Source organism: Petaurus breviceps, unplaced genomic scaffold, assembly GCF_028583685.1.
Source record: "Petaurus breviceps papuanus isolate PSGF00001 unplaced genomic scaffold, PetGlider_PUasm1.0 126, whole genome shotgun sequence".
Taxonomy (NCBI): Eukaryota; Metazoa; Chordata; class Mammalia; order Diprotodontia; family Petauridae; genus Petaurus; species Petaurus breviceps.
The window spans coordinates 60142003-60166047 of NW_027185655.1; the positions used below are offsets into that span (position 1 = coordinate 60142003).

Genomic DNA, 24045 nt, shown 5'->3' on the forward strand with positions numbered 1-24045 from the left:
TTATTTTGATCAGATTCCTGGGAATCTTGCTGAATACTATGACCACTAGAGGGCTTCCACATTTTGCCTTAAGAATGAAACATCATTCTTACATTGAGTTGCCTTTCTGTATTTAGGAACAATAATAACACCATGCTTTGATGATAGTTATTAATCTCCCAGCTACCTATATTTGCAGATGAAATATAATGAGACATAATAAAGTGGTGACATGAAAGGACAATGTTATGGACGCACTTCATTCTTAGCTTTTACAACTACCAGAAAAACTCAAAGAATGTGTTCCTTTACTCATTAGGCCTTATTCTGCACTGAAAATCATTTCTGTAAATTTGTTACTATCCATATGGTCCTGCAGAATGGCCTGGGCCATTTTTAGGAGAAGTTGAATTAGATCAAAGCATGTTTCCCATTCCATCCAAAAAGTTGCTTTGGTACACAAACTCATCAACATTTGTTTCAAAATGGGGAAAAAAAAAGACTTAAAATCATTCCTACTGCAGAAAAGAGGTTTTAGTTGCATTGCAACTTTCTGATACACATTACATAATATAAGAAATTATATTAGTAATATGAGATATATTGAGATTCATTTTAAAGAATGCTCATTATAGTAGGGGGTGAATTCCCATTTTTTCTAAGAATTTTGATTTTGTGACTCTTTTGAGTGTTAACTTTGTCTTGAGTCAAAGCTATGATTAAAATATGCAGGGAATATACAATTGGTTAACTAACAATTAAAGGCAGAAAGCATTTAAAATAAGACAATAACTATCAGTTTTTACTTGACCACTTTAATATAAAAATCAGATCCTTTTGTACTGAATTATTGATAAAGATGTGATGACATTTTTTTTAAAAGATAGAAAAAATATTATCATTTCAAGAATGGACCAAACAACACAAATTATTTTTTAAATGTAGTTTGAATTGCTTTCTCTGCACTTTGAGGTTTCTACACATAAGTTATATTTTCAGAATATCTTGCTTCATTTCATACATTATATTGTAGTCTTCCATCAGATAAAGGGAAGGGAACATATTTTATCGCCTTCAAAGCTTTTCATGCAATAAAAAAAAGTTGGAAACAAAGGGATATATTTGACCCACTCTAGGTAGGCATCCAAACCTAAATAGATCTGAATTCTTTTGAAGCCTTTGGTGTCAAATTTCAGACTCTCTGATAGTCCTTTTGTCTGGAAGGCTGAAGGTTCCAGATCTTATCTCCTAGGTTACAAAGTCTTTGGGTGGATCAGAATAAATTGAAAAAATAAAATGAAATAGCCTCTGAAGGAAATTCAAACTGTTTACTGTTCATGACAGAAAAACACTCACAACCAAAGGAAAAGAAAAAGTAGGGCAGATGTATCAGTTAGAACTCATTTTGCATATCAACAGTCACTTTTATTATAAGACAAAATTTACAACAGCAAGTCACCAATTAAAATAGAATGTCTCTCCATTATGATGGTCTTGTATAGGCAAACTCATGAGTGCTTCAGTTCTGAATCCTGTCAGAGTAGAAAGTACTCACTCGTAAGTTTCACGAGACACTTCAGCTTGAACAAACTCCTCATTCTAATTTATAGATTTTAAAACACTAGAGAGGGAATTAAATTCAGACTTTTGCCACATAGGAATCTCTCATTCACTTGTAGTTTTGATCATAGTGGAGAGAGTTCTTTGATTAAATATAGAAAATCTGTGACTGGAATTTGCATGATGTTCAAATTATTTTCAATTTCACATTAGAAAGTTGCCATGCATCTTGGCAAAAATAATTCATTTTGTTAAGTAATCACTATGGCAAACAATGTTGATCACCACAAGTTTATTCTAAACATTTTCTTTATACCTAATCTTTTTCATTTGTCAGTAAACTTAAGATGAGGTGTCCCAAAAGTCTTACTGCAATTTTAAACTTTAAGAGTTTATGGAAATCTAATCAGTTTTAATGACTTAAAACTGCACTAGGACTTTTGGGACACCCTTTAGATTAGGAAAAATACATTAGTTGTACATAACTTCTTTGAGTTATGTTTTCTCCCTGCAATCTATGACTCAGAAATCTTCAAATGTCTCCAATCTCTTACCTCTGCTGTTACTGTTATTTTCAAGTACCACAAAAGTGCACTGTCTTAAATCATCAAGCATCAGAGGAATATAAAAATTATTTCTTATTCACTTAAAGTACTTACAGTGAGCTGCTTCTCCAAGATGCCTTAGTGTTTCAGGAAGAACATTCCACACTTCAGAAGAAAATTCAGAGGGCAATTGTTCAATTATTCTTTCCTCTCTCTACAATCAGCTCTCGCTGCATATAGTTCTTTAAAGAAGAAGAATAAAAAAAAATTTCAGTTCAACATAAACCGAAATAAACTCATCATAATTTCTTGTTTGATATAAGTTACCTCTTGTTATAACTCGTATAATCCCATTTACACTGCTCTAATATGAAAGCAAAAGCAGTGATAACTGAAGAAACCAGCAGATTTTCTCAGATAGAATTAGGTTAACCTTGATACATATGCCATGAAGTAACATAAAAATAGATTTCCTTGAATGCTATTCAAATATTTGTCAGAAATAATCAAGCCTACTAAAATTGTATTTGATAAATAAATTGTGTATTGTAAAAATGTAATTAATCAAACAATAAATATATATTAAGTGTCTCCTATGTGTCAAAGAAGGCTAATACATAGGGATGGGGATACTGATCGGAGCAAAAGACAGTCTCTGACCTCAAGAGAATTACAATCTAATTGGGAAGACAATGTATAATAACCATCTACCTATCTATCTATCTATCTATCTATCTATCTATCTATCTATCTGTCTGTCTGTCTGTCTGTCTGTCTGTCTATCTCTCTATCTGTCTGTCTGTCTGTCTGTCTATCTCTCTATCTATCAATCATCTGTCTGTCTATCTATTTATCTATCTGTATATATGTGTGTAAGCATGTGTGGGCATGTGTGTATATACACATATATATATATGCATATATACATACATACTTTTTTTAAAATTAAATTTTATGTTTACTTTTAGTTAACTTCATTCATTTCCATAAGATTTTGAGTTACAAATTTTCTCCCCGTCTTACCCCTACACACCACCCTAAAACAGTGATCCCACTGTAAACCCCCACCCCTATCTGCTCTTTCTTAGGTCCTCCTCCATTCCCCCTCCTACTTTCCAGTAGGGCAAGATGGATGTCTATACCCCAGTTGCACGCTAAAATAATAATAATATATATTTTTTTAAACATTTGATTTTAAAACTTTGAATTGCAGATTCTTTCCCTTCCACCCTCATCACCCACACTCACTGGGAAGATAAGCAATTCAATATAGGTTGTACATGTGTAGCTGCACAAAACATTCCCATAGTGGATATATTGTGAAAGACAGACTATATTTCCCTCTGTCCTATCCCGGCCCCCACTTATTCTATTCTTTACTTTGACCATGTTTTTCAAAACTGTGTGCTTCCAACTTCCCTCCCCCCGAAATCTGCCTTCCCTTCCATCATCCCCCCTCTTATTCCCTTCCCCCCTACTATCCTGTAGAGTGAGATACCCTATTTACTGTGTATATCATTCGCTCCCTAAGCCAAATTCAATGAGAGTAAGGTTGACTCATTCCCTTTTGCCTTCTTGTTCTTCCCCTCCATTGTAACAGTTTTTCCCTTGCCTCTTTTATATGAGATAATTTACTCCATTCTGTCTCTCCCAATCTCCTCTCATTATATTCCTCTCTCACCTCTCACTTTTTAGGTATCATCCCTTCCTATTCAATTGATCCTGTGCCCTCTGTATATGTATACTTGTACATATATATACACACATATGTAGTCATACACCCATATAACTTCCTATGTAGAAATATATATATACACATATGTACATACACATTTATATTCCCTTCAACTATTTTCATACTGAGAAAAGTTTCATAAGCTACAATTATCGTTTTTCCATGTAAGAATGTAAAAGTTTTGATTTTCATAAGTTCCTTATGATTTATTTTCCCTGTTTACCTTCTCATGCTTCTTTTGCTTCTTGTATCTGAATGTCAATTTCTATTCAACTCTGGGTTTTTTCATCAAGAATGCTTGAAAGTTCTCTTTCATTGAATGACCATATTTTCCCGTGAAACATGATAACTCAGTTTTGCTGGGCAGGTGAATCTTGGTTTTAATCCCAGCTCCTTTGACCTCTGGAATATCATATTCCAAGTCATTTGACCCTCAAGGAGAAAGCTGCCAGATCCTGTGATATCCTGATTGTGTTTCTACAATATTCAAACTGTTTTTTCTTGACTGCTTGTAATATTTTTTCCTTTACCTGGAAATTCTGTAACTTGGGTATAATATTCCTAGGAGTTTTCTTTTTGGGATGTTTTTCAAGAGGTGATTGGTGGATTCTTTCCACCACTATTTTGCACTCTGGTTCTAAAACATCAGGGCAATTTTCCTTCAGAATTTCTTGAAGGATGATTTATAGGTTATTTTTTTGATCATGGCTTTCAGATAGTCCAATAATTTTTAAATTATCTCTCCTGGATCTATTTTCCAGATCAGTGGTTTTTGCAATTAGATATTTCACACTGCCATGTACTTTTTCATTTGTTTGGATCTGTTTAATAGTATCTTGATTTCTCAAAATTTCACTAGCTTCCATTTGTTCCAATCTGATTCTGAAGGAATGATTCTCTTCAGTGAACTTTTGAGATTCTTTTTCCATCTGGCAAATTTGGCTTTTTAAGGCATTCTTCTCCTCATTGAGTTTTTGAGCCTCATTTGCCATTTGAGTTAATCTATTTTTAAGGTGTTATTTTCTTCAGTCAGTTTGTTGACTTGCTTTTCATGATTTTCTTGCATCATTCTCATTTCTTTTCCCAATTTTTCCTCCACTTCTCTTACTTAGTTTTCAAAATCCTTCTTAAGCTCCTCTGTTGCCTGTAAGCAGCTTATTCTTTTCTTTGAAGCTTGTGGTATAGGAGTTCCAACTTCATTTTCTTCCTCTTGTTCCATGCTTTGATCCTTTTTGTCCCCCAAATAGGAATCTAAAGTAGGATTTCTGTGTTTGCTTTGCTTCCTTTGCTTACTCACGTTGCCACTCAATTATTTGACTTTGGGGCTTTTTGCCACAGTTGGACTCTGCTTCCAGAAAAGAGAGCTTTGTCCCAAATCTCTGGGGTTTTCTCATCTGCCAGAGCTATTAGTTGAGTACCCTCTCAGAAGCCTCCTCTGGCTCTAGCACACTGGTCATGCACCCCAGGTACTTCCCCCATACAGAGATCCAAATCCAAGCAGGGTAAAGCAAGCGTGATTACCCTTCAGACTGGTTGCTTGGTCCCCCTACAATCTGCAGGCCAGGAGCTCTGAAGAAGCCACACAGTAGCAGCTGCTGCATGTCAGCCACTTTTCCCTTGGGGGAAGGGTGGAGGGGAGGGCAGAGGCCAGACCACACTCCTGCACCCCCTGTTCCCATAAAATTTATACTGAACTCTCACTTTGTCTTTGGCATTTGTGGGTTGATAATTCTGGAAACCAACACAGCTGCTGCTGGTCCACTCTCCTGAAGTCTCTCCAGGCTGGCCTGGTTGTGTCCACCCTGAGGCTAAAAAAGCGAACTCACTAGGGCCTGAGCTCTGCTCCCAGTGCACTGTGATGGACCCTTCCTTTCTGCCAGTCTGTCTTCAGCAGGAGGTTTGTTTCTCTCTGTCACTTTTTGGGTGCTGTAACCCTAAAATTTATTTAGAGTTATTTTTATAGGTATATCAGGTGGTTATGGAGGGGGCATATGGAGTTTTCCTGCTTCTATGCTGTCAACTTGGCTCCACCCTACATACATACATTTAGACAACTAGATTGATATACATATATGGATGCAAAGTAAGTTATATACAAGATAAATTGAAAATAATAAACTGAGGGAAAGTATCAGAATAAAGAAGGGAAGGAGAATGCTTCCCATAAAAGATAGAATTTTAGTTGGAACTTCTAGGAAGTCAGAGAGGTCAGTAGGTGGAATGGAAGAGGAATAGAATTCCAGTCATGGGCAAAAGCCTGAAAAATGCCCAAGGCTAGATGAGGGCATGTCTTCTTGGTGGAACAACCAGAAGGCCAATGTCACTAGACTGGAGTACATCTTGGGAAGTAAGGTATAAGAAGACTGAAAAGGTAGTCGGGGGTTAGGATTTGAAGGATTTTGAATGCCAAGCATAGTATGTTGTGTTTGATCATGGAAGCAACAGGAAAATTCTGGGGTTCATTAAGTCATGTGGTAACATGATTGGAGTGGAGAGAGACTAGGCAGAACCACCAGCAGTATATTGCAATATTCCCAGCATGAGGTGATTTGGGCCTGCACCGAAATGGTAGCAGTATCAGAGTAGAAGAAAAGGCATATTTGAGAGGCATTGAAAATATGATGTCTTGACATCAAATTGGATAAGTGGGTGAGTGATAGTGAGGGGTTGAGGATGACTCTTTAGAATGCAAAGTATCATTCCTTGTGCTTCTTAGAATCAACAAACTAAAACAGATCAAGAACAACTTTGACATATGACTATTTTATATATCATCTCTAACTATACCTATATCTCCACCTTTATGTATACCTTTAGCTAAATTTATCTATATCCATAGCTATTGTGATTTAGGAAATGATGAGCAGGATGCTCTCAGAAAACCATGGAAAGACTTACATGAACTGATGCAAAGTGAAATGAACAGAACCAGACGAACATTGTACACAGTAACAGAAATATTGTATGATGATCTACTGTGAATAAATTAGCCATTCTCAGTAATACAATGATCCAAAGCAATTCTATTGGACTTATGATAAAAGCTGCTATCCTTCTCCAGAGAAAGAACTGGTAGAGCCTGAATGCAGATCAAAAATACTTTTTCTTTATTTGTCTTAGGATGTTGTTGTCTGTGTTTTCTTTCACAGAATGATTTACATGGAAATGTGTTTTGCATGACTATTCATATGTAATCTGTGTCAAATTCCTTGCTTTCTTAATGAGAGGAACAAATGGAGGGAGGTAGAAAATTTGGAAGTCAAAATTTCAAAGAAAATTAATGTTAAAATTGTTTTACATATAATTGAGTTGCGTTTACTATTTGAGAATAAAAAGGAAGTGACAGAATCTTGGGGAACTCTCGTGTTTAGCTGGCAAGATGAAGACAAAGAAAAGAAGGAATAATCAAAGAGGTACAGGAAGTAATAATAGATTTTGGCATACCAGAATTCAAGGGATAAGAAAATATTAGTAACAGTTTAGTCCACAATGCTGAAGGTTGCAGAGAAGTCAAAAAGGATGATTCTATGATGACTTTATAAAAAGTAGTTTCAGAAAAAAGAAATATTAAAATGAGTCAGTAATTTAATGTAGCAATCTGTAGATTGTCAACTCTTTCTAGGAGTTTTCTGGAGAGAGAGAAAAGAATAGCTTGAAAAAGAGTACAGTGAAAGAAACTGGGGAATTTCGTTGTTCATGTTAATGACTTGTTTTTGTTTTTTTGTTTTGTTTTGTTTTGTTTTAGGATAGGGGAGATGACAGTTTTTTTTTTTTTAATGGGCCAAATAAAGTGAGGAAGGAAGGGAGGGACGAAGGGAGACAGACATACACAGACAAAGAGACACAGAGAGAGACAGAGATGGAGACAGACAAGCAGAGAGAGACACAGACACAGACACATAAAGACAGAGAGAAGACATAGATGGAGAAAGTGAGGAAGAGAAATAAAGACAGAGAGGAGGAGAGAAAGAGGAAAAGGGAGATAAAGAAGGAGAGGGAAAGGGAGAGAGACAGTGACAGAGACAGGGAGAGGGAAAGGAAAAGGGATTTCTGTATAAATATTAGTACTCTTATTATAATTTGTAGACTATGTGTTCCCTGACCATAGCAATAAGGGCTTTTTATCTCTTTGTGTTTCCCCAGGTCCTGTGCTATAGATACAGGAGCAAGAAAGTATGGGAAGAAAGAAAGAGGAGAGAAAGAAATACAGGTTGTGGAAAGGGATAGAGTAGAGGGAGACAGACAGAGAAAGAGAAAGAAAGGGAAAAGAGGGGAAGAGAGTGAAGATCACTAATAAAGAAGGCTGAGTAGCGTAACTACCCATCAGTGCCATTGACTGGTTCTATTAGCTGAATGGTTAAGCATAGGAATCGAATGTGCCATACAAAGATTGCCATGTAGAAGTCTAGAACATTAGAACTGAGAGAAACCTTAGGGATCATTTGTCCTGACCCCTGAGTGTTTTACTTTTAAGGGCCAGAGTGTTTAAATGTCATGTCCAAGATTCCACTTTCAAAGTATATATAGCCTCCCACACTCAGAAGATTTTTTTTCTTTCTTGTTTTTTTTTTCTTTTTTTACCATCTGCTAAGTGGTTAGTTACTCGTTAATTTAAATACAGTAGTCTTCTTAGCCACTTAATCTAACCCAGAAACATATATAAACTTCCTTCTAATAACATAATAATAGAGTTACAAAATCTTAGCTGTCTAATAATATAACTTTAAAAAATATTTAAAGAGAATTTGTGATAAAAAAAATACAGGGGTTTTACCATGAGTATGTCAACTGAATTCTGAAACAGTAAAGTTATTGATAACAAGGAAAGTTGAGAGCAGAGTTCTTGTCTAGATAAGAGATGAGAGGTCATGACATAGATTGAAGGTCAGGTAAGAGGAGTTACTAAAACAGGGATGTCATTTTCTATTATTTGTTCAAGATTATTTTTCACTGGGTAGTGATGATGAGATGGCTAGTGACGGTAGCAGAAACATAGAAACAGGATCTGTGGACACTGCCAAAGGTAGTGAAGTGAAAAGCTCAATGTCAAGAAGTACCATCACCTGAATTTGCAGCCAGGTCCTCTGATTCCCATTCCAGAGTTTTAAACAGACCTCTGATACTAAAAGTTTTCTTCCTTGCCCTTAAGAGTTCACGTTCAAGCAGAGAATCATTGATACTCACACAATAACAAAGAATAGATCATTTCTATGATTCTCACATGTAATGTACAGTGAGGAGTAATCAGACACTTGACTAAAAGAAGATACAGACATAGGTGTCTTGTGGGGGAGGAGACGGAGGACAGTGGCATAGGAGCTTTCATAACAATCAGTTGGGTCTAGGCTAGATGGGACTTCATGACACATTTACTCCAATACCTTCATTTTACGGAAGAGGAAAGTCTGACCTATAGAACTTATGTGACTTGCCCAAGTTCAGAAAAATAAGGAGCAGGGTAAGGATTAGAACCCAGGTCTCACTGGTTCCAAATCTGCCCTGCATCTCCTTTCCCTTCCCCAAATGATAAAAGGCAATATAATTCATTCAATAATAACAATGCCTGAGAGTGATAGGGAGATTTGGTATGCAACTTTTTGTATGCAGATGATAATATGCTCAATGCAGTCTCTGAGGTAACAGCATATGGATTAATTCTCTGTCATTTGTGCTAAATTTTGCCTGACAATTAACACCGAGAAAACACTGCCAGTCAGCACCACACCATTCATATGTGAAACAATTGGTTACAGCAAAAGGAGAAATTTTATAATGCTGTGAATGAGTTCAATTACCTTGAAAATATACTTTCTAGGATCTAGTATATGAAAATATACTTCTTTGTGCCCATAGAAGACAAGGTTGAAACATTACCAGAGCTTCAGAAGGAAAGTGTGGGAGAGAAAAGGTAGACTGCCTACCAAACTTATGGTCTATGAAAATATTGTGCTGACCTCATTCAATCCAGACCAATTCCATGGCAGGAAAGTGAATTGCTTCAGTAGGATTATCTTAGGAAGAAATCACCTGGCAAGATAAGGTATTGGACATCGGTACTGACACTGGTACTGGTCCTTTCTTGAACTAAGCTGCTAAGCATTCAAACTCTACTGCAGAGAGTGCCACTGCTATGGGGTGGCCATGTTGTTTACATGCCAAATGGACATTTGTGTAAAAGACAATTTGACAGAGAACTCATACAAAGCAAGCTCTCAAATGGAGGCCAGAAGAAGGCATAAAAAAACACTCCAGCCTCTCTGAAGAATTATGATAACAATTTTGAGACATGGGAGACCATTCAGCATGACATGCCTGCATCAAAGAAAACACTGTGCTCTGTGAGCAAAGCAGAATTGAAAAGCTCTAAAGAAACATGAAAGACTAAATTTAGAAACATTTCAATCGAAAATGTTAATATCAGCTATTTCTGACTGACCTGTAGTAGAGCCTTAAAAGTTCATAGGTACTATGGCCAGGTAGCACAGCGAGTAAAAGCACCGGCTCCAGTGTCGGGATGAACTGGGGATCAAATCTCAGGCTCAGACACTTAGCACCCACCCAGAAACAACCTGGCCATGTAACCTTGAGCAAGTTATATAACCCTAATTGCTTAGGGGCAGCCAGGTGGCTCAGCGAGTAATAGCACCGGCTCCAGTGTCGGGATGACCTAGGGATCAAATCTGGGCTCAGATACTCAGCACCACACCCAGAAATAACTGGCCATGTAACCTTGAGCAAGTTACTTAACCCCGATTGCTTTAAAAAAAAAAGTTCATATGGGTCTAATAAGCCACAGTTGGACACACTGTACCATGACCCCAATATAGTGACATTATTTTGGTCCTCTTCAAGTTAACAAAGACAATAACCCACCAGAACTTTAACATTTGCATAGTGCTTTGCATACATTATTTTGTTTTTTTTTTCAAATTCTTTATTAACTTCTGGTTGACATCATTCATTTCCACCAGATTTTGAATTACAAATTTTCTTCCCTTTTTCCCCTACCCACCAACCCAAAAGAGTGGTCCCATAGGATATCCCCTTCTCCAATCTGCTCCCCCCATATCTTCTTCCAATACCCTTTTCAACTTTTCCAGTAGGGCATGGTGGATCTCTATGGCTCAGTTCCTGTATATCTTATTTCCCAATTGCATAAAAATAGTATTAATAATATATATATGTATATATACATACATACATATATATATATATATATATAAACATTAAATTTTAAAACTTTGAATTTCAGATTCATTCCCTTTCTCTCTTGTCACCCACCCTTACTGGGAAGATAAGCAATTCAGTATAGGTTGCACATGTGTACCTAATGTAAAACATCACCATAGTAGATATATTGTAAAAGACTGACTACATTTCCCTCCCTCCTAACCCACCTCCCACTTGTTCTATTTTCTACTTTGATCTTGTCCCTTTTCAAAAGTGGGTGCTTCCAACTTCCCTCCCCCCCAGCCTGCCCTCCCTTCCATCATCCCCCCTCTCATCCCTTCCCACCTACTCTCCTGTAGGGTTAGATACCCTATTTAGTGCGTATGTCATTCCCTCCCTGATCCAAATTCAATGAGAATAAGGTTGACCCATTCCCTTTTGCCTTCCTATTCTTCCCCTCCATTGTAACCATTTTCCTTTGCCTCTTCTATATGAGATAGTATACCCCATTCAGTCTCTCCCCATCTCTTCTCATTATATTCCTCTCTAACCTCTTAATTTCACATTTTAAGTATTATCCCTTCATATTAAATTGGTCCTGTGCCCTCTATCTATGTGGACCTGTAAACATATATATTTCTGTTCCCTTCAACTATTTTCATCTGAGAAAACTTTCATCAGTAACAATTATTGTTTTTTGATGTAGGAATGTAAATAGTTCAACTTTGATAAGTTACCTATGATTTCTTTTCCCTGTTTACCTTCTCATGCTTCTCTTGCTTCTTGTATCTGAATGTCAAATTTTCTATTCAACTCTGTTTTTTTCATCAATAATACTTGAAAGTCAGCTCTATTCCACTGAATGACCATATTTTCCCCTGAAACATGATACTCAGTTTTTCTGGGTAGGTGATTCTTGGTTTTAATCCCAGCTCCTTTGACTTCCAGAATATCATATTTCAAGCCCTTCAATCCTTCAATGTAGAAGCTTCCAGATCCTGTGTTATCTTGATTGTGTTTCCACAATATTCAAATTGTTACTTACTGGCTGCTTGTAATATTCTCTCCTTGATCTGGTAATTTAGGATGCTAGCTATAATATTCCTAGGAGTTTTCTTTTTTGGGATCTTTTTAAGGAGGTGATTGGTAGATTCTTTCAACCTCTATTTTGCCCTCTGGTTCTAAAATATCAGGGCAATTTTCCTTGAGAATTTCTTGGAGGATGATTTCTAGCTTCTTTCTTTGATCATGGCTTTCAGGTAGTCCAATAATTTTTAAATCATCTCTCCTGGATATATTTTCCAGGTCAGTGGTTTTTACAACAAGATATTTCACATTGTGTTCTATTTTTTCATTTGTTTGCATCTGTTTAACAGCATCTTGATTTCTCATAAAGTCAATAGCTTCCATTTGTTCCAATATAGTTCTGAAGGAATGATACTCCTCAGTGAGCTTTTGTGATTTTTTTTCCATCTGGCAAATTCAGCTTTTTAAGGCATTCTTCTCCTCACTGCCTTCTTGAGCCTCTTTTCCCATTAACTAATCTATTTTTTAAGGTATGATTTTCCTCAGTCAGGCTGTTAACTCTCATTTCAAAATTTTCTTGCATCATTCTCATTTCTCTTCCCAATTTTTCATCCATTTCTCTTATCTGCTTCTTAAGGTCCTCAATGGCGTAATTTTCTTTGAACCTTTTGGTGCAGGAGTTCTGACTTCATTGTCTTCCTCCTGTTCCATGCTTTGCTCATTTTTGTCCCCAAAATAAGATTCTAATGTTGGATTGTTTTGCTTGGTTTGCTTCCTTTGCCTGCTCATTTTGCCACTCAATTACTTGACTTTTGGACTTTTTGCAACAGTAGGCTCTGCCATCAGACAGGGGAGCTTTCTTCCAAATGCTGGGGTTTCTGAGCTGCTGGAGGTATTAGTTGGGTGCCCTCTCTGAAGTCTCCAACCTCTCTGAAGCCTTCACATGCTCTGGCAAGCTGGTCACACATCCCAGGACCTCCACCAATCCAGATCCAAGCAGGTTAAAGCAAGAGTGAATACCCCTCAGACTGGTCACTTGGTCCCCCTACAATATGCAGGCCAGGAGCTGAAGCTGGCAAGTGGCTGTGGCTGCTCCACAGACCTCAGAGGCTTCTTGCCCCATTGGCAGAAGCCGATGTACTCCCAACACTGGGTCCCAAAGTCCACAGTGCACTGACCTCTCACTTTGTCCTTAGCATCTATGTGTTGATAATTCTGGATCACCACAGCTGCTTGTGATCTGGAGTCCCTCCAGCCAGCGGTTGCTCAGGTCCACCCTGCGGCTAATACCTGATCATGGCGCTGGGCTCGGCACCCAGAACACTGCACGGGCTCATTCCTGCCGGCCTGCCAGGCTGTCCTCAGCAGGAAGTTAGTTTCTCTGTGTCATTTTGTGGGTTCTGTAGCTCCAACGTTTGTTCAGAGTCCCCTTTTACATGGATTGGGGGAAGGTGGAAGCCGGAGCCATGTGGAGGTCCAGTTTCTATTCTGCCATCTTGACTCCCCCCACATTATTTGATTTGACATTCATAAGAATAACTATGAGATAGATATTGGTATCCCTTTTTTACATATGGGGAAACTGAGGTTCAGAGAGGTTAACCGTGATTTGCACATGGCCATTTAACTCATGAGTATCAAAGTACAATTCTATGTTCATTATCTAGCCCCACTAAGTAAGGTCATTGAGAACAGGAACTGTTTTTCTTTTTTCTTATTTGTCTTTATATTCCTTATCCATGTCTGGCTCATAGTAGCTACTTCATACATGTTTAGTGAATTGAATTAAACTTAACCCAGGTTTTTCTCACTCTCTTTTCTCTCCACTCTGCCTCCTTGCCTCTATAGCCATCTAACCTGCTCATCTTTTTTTTTCCTGATATTATCTCATTATTGTTGAAACAGGCATGGTATTCTCCATTTTGGAAACATGGGCAGTATCAGTATTTCAGGAAACTATGTGCCTGAGATACCAGTTCCATGAATATGAGATGGTCATATTTCTATATACACTTCCCAATCAGGTTTCTATCACAGGAACAATCATCCTAGTATTTTCCCCAGATATCAGAAATCTTACCTGAAAATTTGGAATTCTATGCCTTTCTGATAGCATGAATAGAACTGAAGAGTTAGGGGCGGCCAGGTGGCTCAGCGAGTAAGAGCACCGGCTCCAGTGTTGGGACGACCTGGAGATCGAATCCCGGGCTCAGACACTCAGCACCACACCCAGAAATAACTGGCCGTGTAACCTTGAGCAAGTTACTTAACCTTGATTGCTTAAAAAAGAAAAAGAACTGAAGAGTTAGACTCATTGAGTCCATTTATGAAGTAGAGTTGCATGGTTTCCACTTTAAAAAATATAACAGCTTTAAGGGCATATGTTATCTACATAGCATGAGGGAAGAAAGGAGTGCTCTAAGAGTGACTGAAGATATTTCTGAATATTTGTTTCCGAATGGAGGTACAGAGACAGACTTTCTCACCTAACCTTGGCATACACTGGTCAGGTACATGTACAGAACATTTGTGCATTAAATATTTTTAAGTTGGAGAGTGTCTGTTCCTCTCGTATAAATACTATCTTCTTACTGAGTGACAGTACCTCTCAAAATGAATTTCAATGAAAAAAAGTTTAAAAAAATGAATATTTGCTACCTTCATTGACAAAGCTCTCACATGCCAAGTTGCAATCTTAAAAAAAAAATAGTTCAAAGCCAGAGATTATGGGTATAAAGAAATGACAAATGAACTATTCAAGCAAGAGCAAGAAATAATGCCCAGACATCTGAATAAGCTCTCTTATGATATATGAAGTGCTAAACAAATGCCTGAATTTTTTAAAGACCATATGATCATTATCATATACAAGAGAAGAAGCACAAAATGCTGTAGAAATTCATTCCATTTCATTAAGAGAAAAGTACTGGTGAAATTTGGCAGGAGGAGGTATTCTACAATGATGTTGGTGCAGTAATATATGAAAATGTGGCCTTTATATGACAACATGCTAAGTGGATACAATTTTCAAGTGCCAGAAATATAAAAGTACATGGTTAAAAGAATTGATATCTTTCCATTGTAGTTTTAATACCACATTCAATCAACATTTATTAAGTATCTATTGTATGCAGAGAACCCTACAGAGTGAAGGAGAATTAAAAAAAAAAAAGCAAAGAAACAAACAAAAAACACAGTCAAGGGATAGAAGTGATTCCAGAAGTGAAATGATTCACAAGGATAGATATAATGAAGGATATTGTATAAATGCAGGAGAGTTCCAAAACAAAGAGCTACCTGACAATCAAGGTAAGGCAGAGTACTGACATTTATTCCTTGAGAGCATCATCTATATTAAGTGTTCTCCTTCTCTCTTTTCTAAATCTTCTACAATCTGGTTTTTGACAGCTTCACTCAACTGAAAGTGTTCTCTTCAATGATTTCCTAACTGCTAAATTTAATGATATAGTCTTAATCCTATCTATCTTGAATTTTCTGTAGTGTTTGACATTGCTGTCTTCTTTCTCCTGGATACTCTTTCTTTTCTCCAGTTTTTGTGACACTTCTTTCTCCTAGTTCTAATCTATCTGAAAACTCACTCTCAAAATCAATTTTTTATGTCATGTCTACTAACTCTCCTGGATATTTTCTTTCTTTTCTCTCTCTATTTTAACTTGGTGACCATCTTCCATGGATTCAAATATCATCTCTATGCAGATCATATTGAAATCTATACACACAGTCCTAATCATACTCCTGAGTTTGTCTTACATCAAATACTATCAGGCCCTTTGAATTATATGTCCTGTGGGCACCTTCATCTCACTAGGTTCCAAGAAGAAACCATGATCTTTTCCCAAAACCTTCCTCTCTCATGCAATTTACTATCAATCTATAAGGGGCAAGTGTTCTTCTAATCATCTAGCCTAAAGAACATTCTTAATATTGCACATGGAAAGTCAATGAACTTTTATTAATTGCTTATTATGTTCCATTCACTCTGCCAGGTGCTAAGGATACAAAAAGAAGAGAAAGGAAACCCCTCAAGGGGTTCATAATCTAGTCAACTGGTTGGCAAATACTGCATTTTCTATCTCCACATTCCTCTCATCCATCCTTTTCATTCTATTCACACAGGCCCCATCCTAAATCAGGTCCTCATTACTTCTCACCTGGACAATTGAACTACCCGGTCTCTCCACTCCAACCAAATCTCCCTTTTCTACTCAATACCCTCCATTGATTCCATATCACATTTAGGATAAAACATAAATTCATGTTTGATATTTAAAGCTCTAAACAACTTTTCCTCTTCTTAACCTCCCAGTATTCTTACCCATGACTCCTCTTAAGTCATTATAAACTCCCATCATACTGGTCTTGCTGTTTGATGCATTCAATGCTCAGGTTCCTATCTCCATGCCTTTGTAATGGCCACCACCATCGCCCCACCGTATGCCCAGAGTATACCTCACCTAAATATCTATCTCTTAGAATCCTGGTATCCATCAATACTCATCTTAAGCACAACTTTCCTGAATGTTTCTTTCTTTTTCTCAGATACTGCCAGTGACAAGTGCTTCCTATCAAAAGTAGCTTGTATTAATTTTTCATAGCTTTTGCATATATTTAAATGTACATATTATCTTCCTCCTATTAAATTGTAAGATTCTTGAAGGAAAAAAAAGTTCTTTTCCTTTTTTTTCTTTTCTACTTTTTTTTTTATTATTAGCATGCCGCATGCTTAGCTCAGAGCTTGTAATATAGTAGGCATTTAGTAAATGCTTGTTAATTGAATGAATAGGAGATCAAGAAAGTCTTTGAAGAAGAGGTGGTATTTCAGTCATGCTCTAAAAGGATAAGGAATTCATTAAAGAAAGGGAGTGAAGAAGGCGAGCATCCCATACAAACAGATCAGTATGAGCAAAGGTAAAACTTAGCAGCAAAAAGAGGAGGTTTAGGGGACAGTATAGTTTTGCTGAGGTAAAGTAATTCAAAGGGAATACTATGAGTTAGGGCTGGAAAATAGATTCCCAAAATTAAAAAATTCCCAAAACCAAACCCATATTTTATTAATAAAACATTTAATATTAATTTTGAGGATTTTGCTTTTATAAATTTTTTTCTAATTGTTAGTCTCCAAATATTTTTTAAAAAGTGACATTTCAGTAGCAGTAACAAAAATCATGCAAAGGGAATGTGTTTACAAATTGCTAAGATTACCAAGCCTCTCCTTTCAAAACATCTCTTTCTTTTCATAGAATCATACTGAAAGAGAGGTGACATGGATAGATTTAAGAAATATGGTTGTATGTCAAAACAAAAAAAAATTAGTTTCAACATGAGGACTTTTTTACATATTTTCAGAAGCTAAAATAGTATTACATTGATCTATTAGTAGAAAATAAGAAGCTGGAATCATATATATATATATATTCCAATATTTTAGTATGATGTAGAAAAAAATTATTTTATTATCTATGACAGTGCTTTTCATTTTCTAAAATGTATGCATATTTTATGGTTGCTATTTCAACTTTGTAGCATTATGGAATTTAATCAAGTATGACTGCTCATTGTATCTTTTCCAGCAAGATGAACAGTTTACAAAATATTGGAAACACAATTTATAATTACAATTTTCTAAGTTATATGTGCACCAGTAATTACAGTTGTACAAAATGGACAGGTCTTTTTCTAGTAAAGATATGCTATATGACTCTATAACTACTTTCAAAACATGAAATTATTTGCAGTTGAAATTATATGCAAGGAGTAACAATTATGTTAATGTGAAGAATAACATATTTCTATCAAAGGATACTTATTAAGCAAATTATATAAATGTACATTCATTAGTAGAACTATAGTCTTCTTATAAACATCTTGATTTGAAATCCCTTGATTGTTTTTAGCTATAAATATAGGTCAACTGGATGTGTAAGTAAAATTATCTTCTGCTATTGGCAGGAAAATGCTAGGTGATGTTGAGGATAATAAATTCAGCTAATGTAATAAAATAAAAAAAATAATTTTTTGAACTAGTGAAAGTATTTATTGAATATCTTTTATGGCTGTATGTTGAAACCAAACCTCCATCTCATGTCTCTGGAAAGCTACTTTAGATTCTAGTTGTTTTCTGGGTTAGAATTCTTTCCATTTCATAACTCATGACACCTCACCAACGTACTTGCTTTTCCTTTTCTGAGTCAGTCAGAGGACCCAACCTTATTAGTTTATTTTTTCCCTTAGCCCTGAGTTTAAAAAAATATATATTATTTTGGGGACAGCTAGGTGGCGCAGTGAATAGAGCACCGGCCCTGGAGTCAGGGGGACCTGAGTTCAAATCCAGCCTCAGACACTTGACAAACTTACTAGCTGTGTGACCTTGGGCAAGTCACTTAATCCAAATTCCCCCCCACAAAAAAAAATTATTCACCCCCAATTATGTGCAAAAACAATTTTTACCATTTGTTTTTAAAACTGAGTTTCAAATTTTTTCCCTACCCACCCCTCTCATTGAGAAGGGAAGCAATTTGCAAAGGTTATCCATGTATATATACACATACAAAACATTTTCTTATTAGTAGTGTTGTTACAAAAAAAGGAGACCAAAATAACAGCAAAAATAAAGATAAAGAAAAAAAATGTTTTGATCTGTACTCAGATTCCATCACTTATCCCTCTGTGGATGGATAACATTTTTCAGCATAAGTCTTTCAGAGTTGTCTTGGATAATTGTATTACTGAAAATTGTTGTCATTCAGAATTGATCATCTTAAGTTATTGCTGTTACTCTACAATGCCCTCCTAGTTTTAATCACTTTATTTTGCATAAAGGTCTTTATGTTTTGTTTTGTTTTGTTTTTTCTGAAATCTACTTGCTCATCAAAGCAAGTCACTTGGGCTTCTTGATCTCCCACTCTCTGCATGCCAAGAGCCAAAACAAAGAAATAGTTTGTTATTGAATTTCTTATATTTTCTCTTCCTTGCTTTTTTTTTTTCAACATTTTGTTTCCCTTGAATCATTCAAATTTTCGGTCAAGCTCTGGTCTTTCAGTTAGTAACACTTGAAAGTCCTCTATTTCACTAAATATCCATTTTTCTCCTTCAAAGATGATATTTAACTTTGCTGAGTAGGTGATGCTTGGTTGTAAACCTAACTCCTTTGCTTTCTGGTATATCACATTCTAAGTCCTCCAGCTACCTTTGGAAGGTGCCAAATCCTGTGTAATCATAAGTGTAGCAACATGATATTTGAACTGCTTATCTTTGTCTGCATATAGTGCTTTCTTCTTGATTTTTGAGTTCTCATATTTGGCTATGATGTTCCTGGGAGTTTTCATTTTGGGATCTCTTTCAGTGATAAATAAATTATTCAATTTCTATTTTGCCCTCTGCCCTCAGTGCAGTTTTGATTGACAATTTCTTAAAAGATGTTGTCCAGATTTTTGTTGTTATTGATCACAACTTTCAGGTAGTCCAGTATTTCTTTCATTATCTCTCCTGATTTGATTTTATAGGTCAGTTGTTTTTCTAATTTGAAGTGTCACATTTTAATCCTCAATGTTTTTCTTTTTGATTTGATCATATCTTGATGTTTCATAGAGTCATTAGCTTCCACTTTCTCAATTCTCATTTTTAAGTCACTTTACATGCTGTCATTTTGACACTTCTAAGTTTGTGCCTTGATCCCCCTTGTCATCATGCAAACTTTCTATACTCATGGGTTGTTTTTGTGGTTGTCTTTTTTTTTCTTTGCTCATTTTTTTTGCTCTTTTTTTTGTGACTAGGTGTTTTTATGTGAGATTTGGGTTCTGGTCTTGCACTATCCTAAGCTTTTTGTGTGGGATCTCAGGGTCTTACTGCTGGCTTTCACTGGGCTTCAGGGATCAGCTGCTTGCCTTCACTGGATGTTTCATTACCCTTCTGTCTTATATTGGAGGTGAAGCCTCCTTGTTGGCTTCCCCTGGGTGTGGGGTTCAGCTGTTGCCATGCCCCTGGGGTGGGATCTTTCTTCTAAATTGCTATTTTAACAGAGTCTTCCTGGTGCCTGGCACTAGAAGAGGGATCTTGATGATGTTCTGTCCCAGGGGTGGGGCCCTGTTTCTGGAAATAGTGTCTCTCTGCTGGGTGACCCCAGGGGTAGTGTCTTGAGGTTGACCAGCTCCAGGGTGGTCAGCAGTGGGGACAACATCTTGCTGATAGTGGGTAAGTGGCATGGGACCCTGCTGAGTTGCAAAGACTGCTCACTTGTCTAGGGGTCTGCTGGTCTGCAGGAGAGTGAAGCCTCACTAGTGGATTATCCCAGAATTGGAACTTTGCTGTAGGTCCCCTGCTATGAATGTGGCTACTCTTGGATCTTCCTGCCCTCCCACCTCAGTGCTGGTAACCTGTTTCCCTGCTCCTAACTCAGTTCTAAGTTGGTTTTTATTTGTTTGGAAGGGAATTTGTGAAGCTTTCAGAAGGTTCCTTCCTCACTCTATCATCTTGGCACTGGAAGCCTCAGCCTATTGCTTGACTTTTTAACTCTTGTTAAAGTAGGGATCTTCTGTGGTGAAGGCCTCACAATCTCAAGCTTCAGGGGTTTTGTGCAGTTGTTTTTAGAGATACTTCTAGAGACCTGTAAGTTTTCAGTTCTTCTAAGGTGGTATGATCTGTTTATTCCTCTCTTGGCTTGTGCTCTGGTCTGTGAGTGAACACAAGCACTTTTTTCTGCCCTGGAACATTGGGGAGGGTCCCCGCTTCACTGTGGCCACAAGCTCTAGTGTGCTAGTGCTCTTCCTTGCCCTGAGACTGCCACCCAGGGCTGTCACTTGGATCTGAGTGTAGGCAAAGCAAGAGAGTCCTGAGCCTCAGTGCTAGCAAATAGACCCCTGGAATCTACTTCTGGCTGTTTGACCCCTTAACAGTCTGTGGGCTCAGAGCGCCAGAAGCTACTGCTGCTGTTGGTTCAGTGGCTCCCAAAGCCTGCTCCTGGCACTGGCAAGACCTCCACTGGACTAAACTTCATGCTCACTGTGTGACAGACCTTTCCTGCCAACCTTCCAAGTTCTCTTTGGCTGAAAAACTGTTTCACTCTGGCCTTTTGCAGGTCCTACCTCTCCAGAGTTTGTTTTAGGTCATTATTTAAAAGTATTAAGAGGGGTTTGATGGAGAGCTCAAGCTAGGCCCTTCCAGACTTTTCTTTGTCATCTTGGATCTACATCTCATCCCTCCCATGATTATTTCTAAATAAAAATAAAATAAAATAGCATAGTATTAAAAGTAACAAGATTCTCGCCATAAATCTGAAATTAACTCTCACAAATAAAGGGACCCTCAGTTTGAAAAATGGATATACACACCAATCACTTAGGGAAACATCCAGGAGAGGCTGGAAAGATGCATAGAGATCACACATGGAGCACATATGTGAGGAATGCATAAGGCAAGAGAACAAGCCAGGGCTGTGGGAATGGATGCATCTGACATTGAAGAAATGACTACATGAGCTGGTGATGGAATCAGGTTAATCTGTTAATCTTTGATGAATCAGATCTTCTTACTATGTTTCTACTGATTTTCAGTCCTGTGTCTGTCCCTCCCAGAAGTTTTATTCTCTCTGTTTTTGTCTCTCTCTGTCTTGCTCTCTCCCTTTGTCTCTCTCTGCGTCTCTCTGTCTGCCCCTCTCTGTCTCTCTCTCTGTCTTTGTCTCTGTCTCTTTTCTCTCTATATATCTCTTTCTGTCTCTCTCTCTGCCTTGCTATCTCCCTCTGTCTCTCTGTGTGTCTCTCTCTGTCTCTGTCTCTATCTCTGTCTCTCTGTCTGTCTGTCTGATCTCTCTGTCTGTCTCTCTTTCTGTCTCTGTCTCTCTGTCTCAGTCTCTCTGTCTCTGTCTCTTTGTCTCTTTCTGTCTCTCTGTCTCTGTCTCAGTCTCTCTCTGTCTCTGCCTGTCTGTCTGTCTGTCTGTCTCTCTGTCTCTGTCTCTCTTTGTCTCTCTCTCTCTGTCTCTCTCCCCCTATTGCTAGTCTGCTCCACCAGGTATTTAACTATCTATATCTTTTCAGGATCACTTAATCCTCTCAGATAAGAAAGATTTTGCTGAGATCAAGTCTTTCTGAGGGAAGGCATTCTCTGAAAATGCTCAACAAATGGAAGCTTAATGTTAATCAAGTCCAAATTCTTTTTATGAATGAAGAAACAGGCCTAGAGAGGTGAAAAAACAAATAAACAAAAATATCAGCAATGAGAAAGTGATATAAAAACTCAAATAAAAATCTAAGTTTAGGGACTCTATATCCAGTGTATTTTCCATTGCATGCTGTCGCCTTCTTAACCCCATATATAATATTTTAATAATCTGTCTTCTACTGTCTCATCACATTTGATTTCTTAGTTCTCCTGGCCCTAGTCTGGGAAAAGTGATCATCTACAGGAGGACAAGATTGGTAAAGATGTGATGAAGATATAGCTTTTATATTTTCCTCTCCTGTTCCCCTGTTGAATGCAAGTCACAAAATTTGGTCTGGTTGTAGAGATGGAAATGGTTGGTGACTTTTGTTCCACATCCCTCAAGTACCAAATCATAGCTTGTTCTCTCTTTGTTATAAAGAGATAGTAAATTTTACACCTCTAATATTATTATATTTGTGTATTGATGCTGTTTTTTCATTGACTATTATTTATAAAATTCAGTCAATATTCTAATTGGTTGGGAATCTTGCTATATAGAGGGGTTCCTGGGGTATAACAATTTAAGGCAATTGCTACAGACCAGAAATCCATGGAATGTCTTTTATTCATCAAGTAGGTGAATTTGTTTGAGAATAAAACAGATTAGAGGAAGATAAGAAGGGGAAATGACTAGTAAGTCAATCAGTCAACAAAAATTTATTAAATTATTAAAAATAAATGGACATGCATTAATAAAATGGCCACTCTGGGACTTTTTTTTTTCCTCATGGAGCAAATATTGACTCCGTGCATGTGTGTTATTGTGTGTTCTAAGCAAATAAATTCATACTTTTTTTTTAAGCAATAGGGGTTAAGTAACTTGCTCAAGGTTACATGGCCAGTTATTTCTGGGTGTGGTGCTAAGTATCTGAGCCTGGATTTGATCCCCAGGTCATCCCAACACTGGAGCTGTTGCTCTTACTCACTGAGCCACCTGGCCACCCCTAAAAGGAGCCTTTTTTTTAAGCAACTGGGTGTAAGTAACTTGCTCAAGGTTACACAGCCAGTTATATCTGGCTGTAGTGCTAAGTATCTGAGCCCAGATTTGATCCCCAGGTCATCCCAACACTGGAGCCAGTGCTCTTACTCACTGCACCACCTGGCCGCCCCTTAAATTCATACTTTTAATCATCCACATGTTCATCATGAAGAAGTATGTTTCAGGACACATTATACCAGTTTTCTAAATGGGGTCAATATGATTTTTCAAGAAGGACTAGGATAGCTTCCCTTTAGAAATAATCCCCTTGATTATGTTTTCAGAAATTTGTGAGACTGCATAATATCACTTTATGACATTTCAAGCACTTCTTTTCCCCTTCAAGACTTGCCTTGATGTTCATTTGAACAAGGAACATATTATCTTCATGTATGTGTTACAGTAGAGGAAGAAGGACACAAATAATTATAGTCTTAGTAAAGAGAAAATAGTGAGGCTGATGTCAGAAGAAATCATAGATTTCATGAATTTCAGAGTTAGAAGGATCAAACCTACTTAGAAGTCATCTAGGTTCTCCTACACAAAAATACACCTTCCCCCCAAAAGAGTTCCTCTTACAAAATAGTCAGTGAGTAGTTACTGAGTCTTTTCTTGATATCTATAATATACATTGATACCATTTTTCTTGATACCTTACCTATTGGTACCATTACCTATATATACCTATATCTTGATACCATTACCTATATCCATATCTTGTTATCTTTTTTTCCCTTCATTTGCAAGGCCAAATTTCCTTCTTTTTAGCTTCTATGCTTCTCTTAGTCATGGAGTTTAGAGACAACCAGAACATATTTAATCTCGTGTCTATACAA

General features: G+C 37.2%; 1 protein-coding gene across 1 annotated transcript in view; it reads right to left on the reverse strand.

Moving 5' to 3' along the window:
- Positions 1 to 24045, reverse strand: part of TENM3 (teneurin transmembrane protein 3) — a 3497142-nt gene that overhangs the window by 3329121 nt on the left and 143976 nt on the right. The window contains exon 2 of the mRNA XM_069096576.1: positions 2199 to 2326. The gene's annotated coding sequence lies outside the window, so the exon portion shown is untranslated. The remainder of the gene's footprint in view (positions 1 to 2198; positions 2327 to 24045) is intronic.